We start from the raw sequence: 11,308 nt of genomic DNA on the forward strand, positions 1-11,308 counted from the left end.
CAGAGTACGTCTTGATTATTCTCGGGTACTCGAAGGCAAGACGATGGTCTTCCCCCTCTTCTCCAAAGCCAAGTGTGTCAAACAAGTGTCATCGATCCTGTCCTCGAAGGGAAATATTCCCTTGGAATTATTAAAGCTCGGGTACTGCCGATTCCCGGCTAATTAATTCTGTAAGCACAAAAGTCTCTCAGCTAGCTTGAGAGTTTGTTTGCCTCTCGCCACTTGCTGCCCACTGTAGAGTCGACAGCGCAAGGTCACGACGCTAAAGACAAGTGATATTTTTGGAGAAAGAAGCTTACGGAGATCGAGTTCATCAGCTGCCCAAGTTCTCACTCTCACGCGTCGCCATCGCCTGCTACCGCGCGGCACATGCAAGTGCACAGTCAATGCACTGTGTCTGTTCATTCATCGGTCACGCCCTCCTAACCTAGCCTGGCTAAATTAAGCAGCCTTGACTGATTAGCGCAACCGGCCGAGAACGGACTCGGTTTTCACGAGTCCCAACGGAGATCCACGCGCCTCCCTAGCTCCTCCTCGCAATCTTGTCTTTCTTGCCGACCGCAACCGTAGTGTAGCTCATGCACCGTCCCCTTTCAACGACACGCCCGAACGACGCATGTTCAGCTGCACGCCGGTCAATCCTAATGTGTCGCGTGCATATGTAGGAGAACCAAATCCCGAGGTGTCACATGTCCTAATGAATTGCTCTTTCCTTTTGGAAGTACTCATACCACCTTTCTCAAGATTTTACATTGGAAGTGATTACATCAACGTGAGTTACATGACACAAAGCTTATATTCAGTGAGTGGTGAGTTCTCGTCGATAACGATATATAGAGTATATGTGATAACTTCATCAATCTTCAGACCCACTGAATCACTTTCCTAGAACTCGGTCTGAAATGTGCTCAGAGGATATATGTATGTATGTTTTCTGTGAGCGTCTGCATCTATAAGGTGTTTTGGAAAAAAAAATAGGAGGCCCCATAATTCAAGGTGATTGGTGAGTAGGAACAAAAAAGCAAAAAAAGAAATACCACACGATTCCACCTCCCTCTCCTATTTTCTCCACCACACCATGCTCGTTCACATGTCTGATCTGCAGCACGTGTTGCTCGCCTCCCTCAGGCGACGCGACATAGCCATAAATCGATCGCCGTCCTCATCTACGACACCTTGGTTTCCTTCCCCCTTGACACCATGTTTGCTCTTCGATGATACCTGATCTCCCTCCTCCACATCGCCATGAATTTGGCCACGATGAACCATACCTTCGACCGACCCGCGCACCAAGAGTCCCAACTCCACAATGCAACATGGATCAGTGCATCGCCACCTGACATCCCACGATGGAGCTGATCACAACTAGTCATCATCTACGCTCGACATCTACCCCTTCCTTCTCTAGAACTGGATCGTGGTTCGGTTTAAAAAAGGAAGAAGACGAAGAAAAACAGGAGGGGTGAAAATGACATGCAACTACATGCAGGATTAACGCATGTTGAAATAGTGTTCGTGAGGGGGAGGCGACGTTCCCGTCGATAGCGTCTACATCTTTACTGTGTTTCGCACACACAAAATAGTACCACCGGAGCCACGATAACAGCATGCTCGCTATGGCTGTACCATGGCCATACTATCAACACCCCTTGTAGGTAGTCCATTCACACTACCGCCAGAAGTATAACCGTAGCAGAACTTATTTAGATCTGATAAGATTTTACTCACTCTCATCCATATTACTTGATATTAAATTTGATATATCTACAACTAAAATATATCTAGATATATTTATATTAGCATCAAGTAATATAAATCAGAGGGAGTATGAAAAAAATTATTTGTGTTGAAGTTTTCAAGAAAAATGGCTGAAATATTTCTCCGGTGTATTCCAGGCGTCTTGCAAGACGATGCCTACCAAAGGACCCAACACAACCAAACAAACCCAAAGCCAAAGGGACGCGTCATGCTCTGATCCTGTAGCGTGGGCGGGACGAACAGTATGACACGTCGCGAGTCTATTGTACACAGCCCATTTCGTAGCCCCCACACGTCCGTCCAACCACTCTCCTTTTCTCTACGTACGTGTAGCGCGCTCTCTCACACGCTCTCAACCAAGTATTCCGTACGTACGTGCACTGCTGTCTGCTCAATATTTTCGTCACACAAGTATATATTCATGAGGACGCAAGCAGTATGGAGACTGAAAAAACACATCTCATTGCACTCATGTAGTACTACGCGCAAGCACTCACACACGCGTCCGACTCGATCGCGCAGGCGCATGTGCTGATTCCGAGGACGCAGCTGAACCCATTGTACCCTTTTGTACGACATGATGCGATCCAACTCGTGAAGATCCAGAGTCGATTGATGTGATCTTGTCCTTTGTTACCATGGTAGTCATGTTTTTGTTTTCACGTTTTGGTAGTCGTTCAGTTGATACTCCATCGGTTCCACGTAAGAGTATCCAGTTACTAGCCAAAAGCACATATATCAGCTACATATTAGAATCTCCAGTTTTCTTTTGAACTATCTTGATTTGAAGAAGAGGGTTTAAATGATATGGTGGCTGCATGCTGAATGGGTTTCGAATCACATATTCAAACTTGCAAAAAAAGATAAGATATTTACGTCGATTTTTAAAAGGATAGGCTAAAAATCTAAGCAGGAAATACAAAAAAGAGAAAGAACCCATGCTAAGCATTATTGATGGTCTAGATATTTAGCCATAAGTTCGCCCCCTAAATGAGTTAGAAAGGGCAGAGTTAAAAGATGCAAATGATCGCATTAATAAATGTAGACGTGGTGAAGAGATTAAATGAGCTCAAAGAGTTAAGGTTAAGCATGTTCAAGAAGGTGGTCAAAATACTAAATATTTTCATCTTACAACGAATGGAAAACAAATAAAGAAAAATATATTCCAGTTGAAGCAGGATGAGGGTGCCATTTTTGGGGAAGATAATCTTACAGTTTTTATTACCAAATATTATAAAAATTGTTCGGAGCATTGAAGGAAAATTCTTTCTCCATGATGGAGAACATAATTGATGATATACCTCAGATGTCTATGGAGGAAAATGTCCTCTTAACAGCTAACTTTAGCGAGGAAAAAGTCTATGAGGCTATTTCTCAAATGGAGCATAATAAAGCTCATGTGCGAGATGGCTGGGTTTTCAGCAGAGTTGTTCCAAAAGTTTTGGGATGTAATTAAGGTTGACTTAATGGCCATGTTTTGTCATTTTCAGACAGGAGGATTCCTGTTATTCAAATTGAATTTCGGTGTGACACTTCTACTCCCAAAAAAAAGAGAATGCGGTGTAAATTTAGCAATATAGACCGATATGTCTGTTGAATGTTAGTTTCAAGATTTTCACAAAGGTCGCTACTAATCGTGTCTCTAACTTGGTACATAAAGTGGTCCGACCCACGCAAACCGTGTTCATGCTAGGGAGACATATATTAGAAGGTGTTGTTGTGCTCCGTGAAACCATTCATGAGCTGCATCGGAAAAGTTGGATGGAGTCCTCTTTAAAATTGATTTTGAAAAGGAATATGATAAAGTGAAATGGCCATTTCTTTTTTCTTTTTTGATAAAGGGAATATATTAATATCAAAATGATACCATTAAACCCAGCCTCTGCAACAACGCACCACCCTAATGGCACTACGGATGCACACAGCCAAAAAAGGAAAAGAAAACTAAGAAACAAAAGTCCCGCTAGAGCATCTCGGGCCCAACAACAGCAATACATCCACCGCCAAGACAACACATGAAATACAGACTCTCCAAAAACGACGCATCCAAGAAGGGAACAGTGCTCTAACACCGTCGTCTCCCGATCATAGATCTTAGGTTTTCACCCTGAAGATAGTCCCCGCTCTCAAAACAATGCCTCCAACAAGGTCATTGCCAGGCACAACCAGTTAAGGCCAGACCTTGGGTTTTCACCCTGAAAGGTAGGACTCTAAACTTCACATGTGTTGTCGTCCCTACTTTCATACCGCTGTTGTGAAGCCCGGAACACCAAGCAAGTCTCTCAACAACGTGCAGACTTGAACCTCCCTTAGCTAGTCCTCCCCTCCGGCCTTCATGAACTTATCTTCTTCCGACTTTCATCATGGATCCATAGTCACTTGATGTCAACACAGAAAAAGAGCTTCGCGTCGCTCCCTCCAGAACCAATCGGTCGGAATAAAAGCATGGGTGCGCACGACCGAATACCACCGATCCAGCAAACTCCAGGCAAAAAGCACTGTTACATTCACCGGCGGAGCCTTCCAGAACTCAACACTCCGGCCAGATCACGAGTCCAGGCCTCCGGTAGATCTTCCTCTTCACGCAAGAGAGACCCTAGGACCGCCGCCTTTATACACGTCGGACCCCCCACGTCGGTGACCATCCCGGGCTGGCCACTCCAACCCTCCACTGGCGACACCGTCGTCGGCTTCCAAGCTCCTCCATCACGCCGCCGGAACACGGTGATAGATCGAAAGATCCACCCCCACCAACCGCAGGCCTACCCTCTCCGGCGAAGAAGAGGGCCACCTCCACCGTCGTACACAAGGCTGCTGCCCCGGGCGACCTCGTGTCGCGGAAGAAGCTCGAGATCGCCTCCACTCAAGGGCGAGAGGTGGGGGGAGGGGATGGCGCAGGCCATGGGCCTTGCGCGCTGCCCACCACCAGCCCCTGCCGGTGTGCTGCGGGGGAGAGCCTACAGGAGAGGGGTCCGCAGCGCAGAGCCGCCGCCGCCCATCACCCGCGCCGACCGATCTTCCGTTTGCGTCGAGGAGGAGATCCCGTCCGCCATCACCCACGTCAACGAGGAAGGGCCGCTGCCGCCGCCACGCCCCGTGGGTCTTTGCCCCAGCGGCGCTACCGGCGGCGGCGGCGGTTAGGGTTGGGGTGGGGGTCGGGAGAGGAGAGGGTTGGGTTGGGTTGGGCCATTTCTACATCAAGTGTTGCGTATGAAGGGTTTTTACCCTAAATGGTGTGAATGGATTGAATGTTTTGTTCAGGGAGGAAGTGTCGGAATACAGGTCAATGATGATATCAGTCATAATTTCCAAAGGAAGAAAGGATTGCGACAAGGAGATCCTTTGTCACCAATTCTATTTAATATTGTAGCCGATATGTTAGCTATAATTATTGGCAGGTCTAAGGATGTTGGACAAGTAGGCAATATTGTACCTCATTTGGTTGATGGAGGAGTGTCCATTCTTCAATATGCTGATGATACAATTCTGTTCATGGAGCATGACATGGAAAAGGCAGTAAATATGAAACTAATTCTATCCATTTTTGAACATTTGTCGGGCTTGAAAATAAATTTTCATAAGAGCGAACTATTTTGTTTTGGTAAAGCTAAGGATGTGGAGCATCATTACAAAGATATATTTGGGTGCTGGTCTGGAACTTTACCATTTAGGTATTGGGGTATACCCATATTCAACACAGAATGTGATACGTCTCCAACGTATCGATAATTTCTTGTGTTCCATGCCACATTATTGATGTTATCTACATGTTTTATGCACACTTTATATCATATTCGTGCATTTTCTGGAACTAACCTATTAATAAGATGCCGAAGTGCCGATTCTTGTTTTCTGCTGTTTTTGGTTTCGAAATCCTAGTAAAGAAATATTCTCGGAATTGGACGAAATAAAAGCCCGGAAGGCCTATTTTCTCACGAAGCTTCCGGAAGTCCGAAGGAGAGACGAAGAGGGGCCACGGGGTGGCCAAACCCTAGGGCGGCGCGGCCCCCCTTGGCCGCGCGGCCCCGTGGTGTGGGCCCCCCGTGCCGCCTCTCGACTTGCCCTTCCGCCTACAAATAGCCTCCGTGACGAAACCCCCGATACCGAGAGCCACGATACGGAAAACATTGCCGAGACGCCGTCGCCGCCGATCCCATCTCGGGGGATCCTGGAGATCGCCTCCGGCACCTCGCCGGGAGAGGGATTCATCTCCCGGAGGACTCTACGCCGCCATGGTCGCCTCCGGTGTGATGTGTGAGTAGTCTACCCCTGGACTATGGGTCCATAGCAGTAGCTAGATGGTTGTCTTCTCCCCATTGTGCTATCATTGTCGGATCTTGTGAGCTGCCTATCATGATCAAGATCATCTATATGTAATTCTATATGTTGCGTTTGTTGGGATCCGATGAATAGAGAATACTTGTTATGTTGATTATCAAAGTTATGCTTATGTGTTGTTTATGATCTTGCATGCTCTCCGTTACTAGTAGATGCTCCGGCCAAGTTTTTACTTTTAACTCCAAGAGGGAGTACTTATGCTCGATAGTGGGTTCATGCGCATTGACACCAGGACGATGACGAGAAAGTTCTAAGGTTGTGTTGTCTTGTTGCCACTAGGGATAAAACATTGATGCTATGTCTAAGGATGTAGTTGTTGATTACATTACGCACCATACTTAATGCAATTGTCCGTTGCTTGCAACTTAATACTTGGAGGGGTTCGGATGATAACCTGAAGGTGGACTTTTTAGGCATAGATGCGGTTGGATGGCGGTCTATGTACTTTGTCGTAATGCCCAATTAAATCTCACTATACTCATCATGATATGTATGTGCATTGTCATGCTCTCTTTATTTGTCAATTGCCCAAGCTGTAATTTGTTCACCCAACATGCTTGTTCGTCTTATGGGAGAGACACCTCTAGTGAACTGTGGACCCCGGTCCAATTCTCTTTACCGAAATACAATCTACTTGCAATACTTGTTTTTACTGTTTTCTCTCGCAAACAATCATCTTCCACACAATACGGTTAATCCTTTGTTACAGCAAGCCGGTGAGATTGACAACCTCACTCGTTTCGTTGGGGCAAAGTAGTTTGGTTGTGTTGTGCGGGTTCCACGTTGGCGCCGGAATCCCTGGTGTTGCGCCGCACTACATCCCGCCGCCATCAACCTTCAACGTGCTTCTTGGCTCCTCCTGGTTCGATAAACCTTGGTTTCTTTACGAGGGAAAACTTGCTGCTGTGCTCATCATACCTTCCTCTTGGGGTTGCCCAACGAACGTGTGAAATACACGCCATCAAGCATATTTTCTAGGCGCCGTTGCCGGGGAGATCAAGACACGCTGCAAGGGGAGTCTCCACTTCTCAATCTCTTTACTTTGTTTTTGTCTTGCTTTATTTTATTTACTACTTTGTTTGCTGCACTAAATCAAAATAATACAAAAAAATTAGTTGCTAGATTTACTTTATTTGCTATCTTGTTTGCTATATCGAAAACACAAAAAAAATTAGTTTACTTGCATTTACTTTATCTAGTCTGCTTTATTTACTGTTGCTAAAATGGCCAACGCTGAAAATACTAAGTTGTGTGACTTCACAACCACAAACAATAATGATTTCTTATGCACACCTATTGCTCCACCTGCTACTACAGCAGAATTCTTTGAAATTAAACCTGCTTTACTGAATCTTGTCATGAAAGATCAATTTTACTGGAATTAGTTCTGATGATGCTGCTGCCCATCTTAATAATTTTGTTGAACTATGCGAAATGCAAAAATATAAAGATGTAGATGGTGATATTATTAAACTAAAATTGTTCCCTTTCTCATTAAGAGGAAGAGCTAAAGATTGGTTGCTATCTCTGCCTAAGAATAGTATTGATTCATGGACTAAATGCAAGGATGCTTTTATTGGTAGATATTATCCCCCTGCTAAAATTATATCTTTGAGGAGTAGCATAATGAATTTTAAACAATTAGATACTGAACATGTTGCTCAAGCTTGGGAAAGAATGAAATCTCTGGTTAAAAATTGCCCAACCCATGGACTGACTACTTGGATGATCATCCAAACCTTCTATGCGAGGACTAAATTTTTCTTCACGGAATTTATTGGATTCAGCTGCTGGAGGTACCTTTATGTCCATCACTCTTGGTGAAGCAACAAAGCTTCTTGATAATATGATGATCAACTACTCTGAATGGCACACGGAAAGAGCTCCACAAGGTAAGAAGGTAAATTCGTCGAAGAAACCTCTTCCTTGAGTGATAAGATTGATGTTATTATGTCTATGCTTGTGAATGATAGGACTAATATTGATCCTAATAATGTTCCGTTAGCTTCATTGGTTGCACAAGAAGAACATGTTGATGTAAACTTCATTAAAAATAATAATTTCAACAACAATGCTTACCGGAACAATTCTAGTAACAACTATAGGCCATATCCTTATAATAATGGCAACGGCTATGGTAATTCTTATGGAAATTCTTACAACAATAATAGGAATTCACCCCCTGGACTTGAAGCCATGCTTAAAGAATTTATTGGTACACAAACTGCTTTTAACAAATCTGTTGAAGAAAAGCTTGGGAAAATTGATATACTTGCTTCTAAAGTCGATAGTCTTGCTTGTTGATGTTGATCTTTTGAAATCAAAAGTTTTGCCTAATTTGAATCATCATAATAAGATTGCTACTACAGCAAATGCCATTCAAGTTAGAATTAATGAGAATATAAGATTAATGGCTGAACTGCGTGCTAGGTGGGATAGAGAAGAAAATGAAAAACTAGCTAAAGAGAAGAATATAGCTAAAGTTTGGACTATTACCACCACTAGTAATGCTAATGCTACACATGTTGCTGCACCTCCTACTCATACTAATAAAAGAATTGGTGTTAGCGATGTTTCCACTTCTAATGCAAAGCGCGAAAAGCTGCTCAAGCTGCTAAAGCTGCTGAAATTGCTCGTGATAAAGGCTGCTGAAATTTTTTCCAACATTGGGGATGATGATCCCATTGCTTTAGATTATAATGGTTTGAATTTTGATGATTGCCACATCTCTGAAGTTATAAAGTTCTTGCAAAAACTTGCTAAAAGTCCTAATGCTAGTGCTATAAATTTGGCTTTCACGCATCATATTACAAATGCTCTCATAAAAGCTAGAGAAGAGAAACTAGAGCGCGAAGCCTCTATTCCTAAAAAGCTAGAAGATGGTTGGGAGCCCATCATTAAGATGAAGGTTAAAGATTTTGATTGTAATGCTTTATGTGATCTTGGTGCAAGTATTTACGTTATGTCGAAGAAAATTTATAATATGCTTGACTTGCCACCGTTGAAAAATTGTTATTTGGATGTTAATCTTGCTGATCATTCTACAAAGAAACCTCCGGGTAAAGTTGATAATGTTCGCATTACCGTTAACAATAATCTTGTTCCCGTTGATTTTGTTGTCTTGGATATTGAATGCAATGCATCTTGTCCAATTATATTGGGAAGACCTTTTCTTCGAACTCGTTGGTGCTATTATTGATATGAGGGAAGGAAATATAAAATATCAATTTCCTCTCAAGAAAGGTATGGAACACTTCCCTAGAAAGAGAATGAAGGTACCTTATGATTCTATTATTAGAACAAATTATGATGTTGATGCTTCATCTCTCGATGTTACTTGAGTTACACTTTCGCGCCTAGGCTGAAAGACGTTAAAGAAAAGCGCTTATGGGAGACAACCCATGTTTTTACCTACAGTACTTTGTTTTTATTTTGTGTCTTGGAAGTTGTTTACTACTGTAGCAAACTCTCCTTATCTTAGTTTTGAGTTTTGTTGTGCCAAGTTAAGCCGTTGATAGAAAAGTAAGTACTAGATTTGGATTACTGCGCAGTTCCAGATTTCTTTGCTGTCACGAATCTGAGCCCACTGCCCTGCAGGAAGCTCAGAAAATTATGCCAATTTACGTGCATGATCCTCAGATATGTACGCAACTTTCATTCAATTTGAGCATTTTCATTTGAGCAAGTCTGGTGCCATTTTAAAATTCGTCAATACGAACTGTTCTGTTTTGACAGATTCTGCCTTTTATTTCGCATTGCCTCTTTCGCTATGTTGGATGAATTTCTTTGATCCACTAATGTCCAGTAGCATTATGCAATGTCCAGAAGTGTTAAGAATGATTGTGTCACCCCTGAATATGTCAATTTATATTGTGCACTAACCCTCTAATGAGTTGTTTCGAGTTTGGTGTGGAGGAAGTTTTCAAGGATCAAGAGAGGAGTATGATGCAACATGATCAAGGAGAGTGAAAGCTCTAAGCTTGGGGATGCACCCGGTGGTTCACCCCTGCATATATCAAGAAGACTCAAGCGTCTAAGCTTGGGGATGCCCAAGGCATCCCCTTCTTCATCAACAAATTATCGGGTTCCTCCCCCGAAACTACATTTTTATTCGGCCACATCTTATGTGCTTTTTCTTGGAGCGTCGGTTTGTTTTTGTTTTTGTTTTGTTTGAATAAAAAGGATCCTAGCATTCACTTTATGGGAGAGATACACACTCCGCTGTAGCATATGGACAAATATGTCCTTGGTTTCTACTCATAGTATTCATGGCGAAGTTTCTCCTTCGTTAAATTGTTATATGGTTGGAATTGGAAAATGATACATGTAGTAATTGCTATAAATGTTTTGGGTAATGTGATACTTGGCAATTGTTGTGCTCATGTTTAAGCTCTTGCATCATATGCTTTGCACCCATTAATGAAGAAATACATAGAGCATGCTAAAATTTGGTTTGCATATTTGGTTTCTCTAAGGTCTAGATAATTTCTAGTATTGAGTTTGAACAACAAGGAAGACGGTGTAGAGTTTTATAATGCTTTCAATATGTCTTTTATGTGAGTTTTGCTGTACCGTTCATCCTTGTGTTTGTTTCAAATAAGCCTTGCTAGCCTAAACCTTGTATCGAGAGGGAATACTTCTCATGCATCCAAAATACTTGAGCCAACCACTATGCCATTTGTGTCCACCATACCTACCTACTACATGGTATTTTCCAGCCATTCCAAAGTAAATTGCTTGAGTGCTACCTTTAAAATTCCATCATTCACCTTTGCAATATATAGCTCATGGGACAAATAGCTTAAAAACTATTGTGGTATTGAATATGTAATTATGCACTTTATCTCTTATTAAGTTGCTTGTTGTGCGATAACCATGTTTGTCGGGGAACGCCATCAACTCATTGTTGAATTTCATGTGAGTTGCTATGCATGTTCGTCTTGTCCGAAGTAAGGGCGATCTACGCTGAGTTGAATGGTTTGAGCATGCATATTGTGAGAGAAGAACATTGGGCCGCTAACTAAAGCCATGTTTCATGGTGGAAGTTTCAGTTTTGGACAAACATCCTCAAATCTCTAATGAGAAAAGAATTAATTGTTGTTGAATGCTTAAAGCATTAAAAGAGGAGTCCATTATCTGTTGTCTATGTTGTCCCGGTATGGATGTCTAAGTTGAGAATAATCAAAAGCGAGAAATCCAAATGCGAGCTTTC

Source organism: Lolium rigidum, chromosome 6 (genome assembly GCF_022539505.1).
Source record: "Lolium rigidum isolate FL_2022 chromosome 6, APGP_CSIRO_Lrig_0.1, whole genome shotgun sequence".
NCBI lineage: Eukaryota > Viridiplantae > Streptophyta > Magnoliopsida > Poales > Poaceae > Lolium > Lolium rigidum.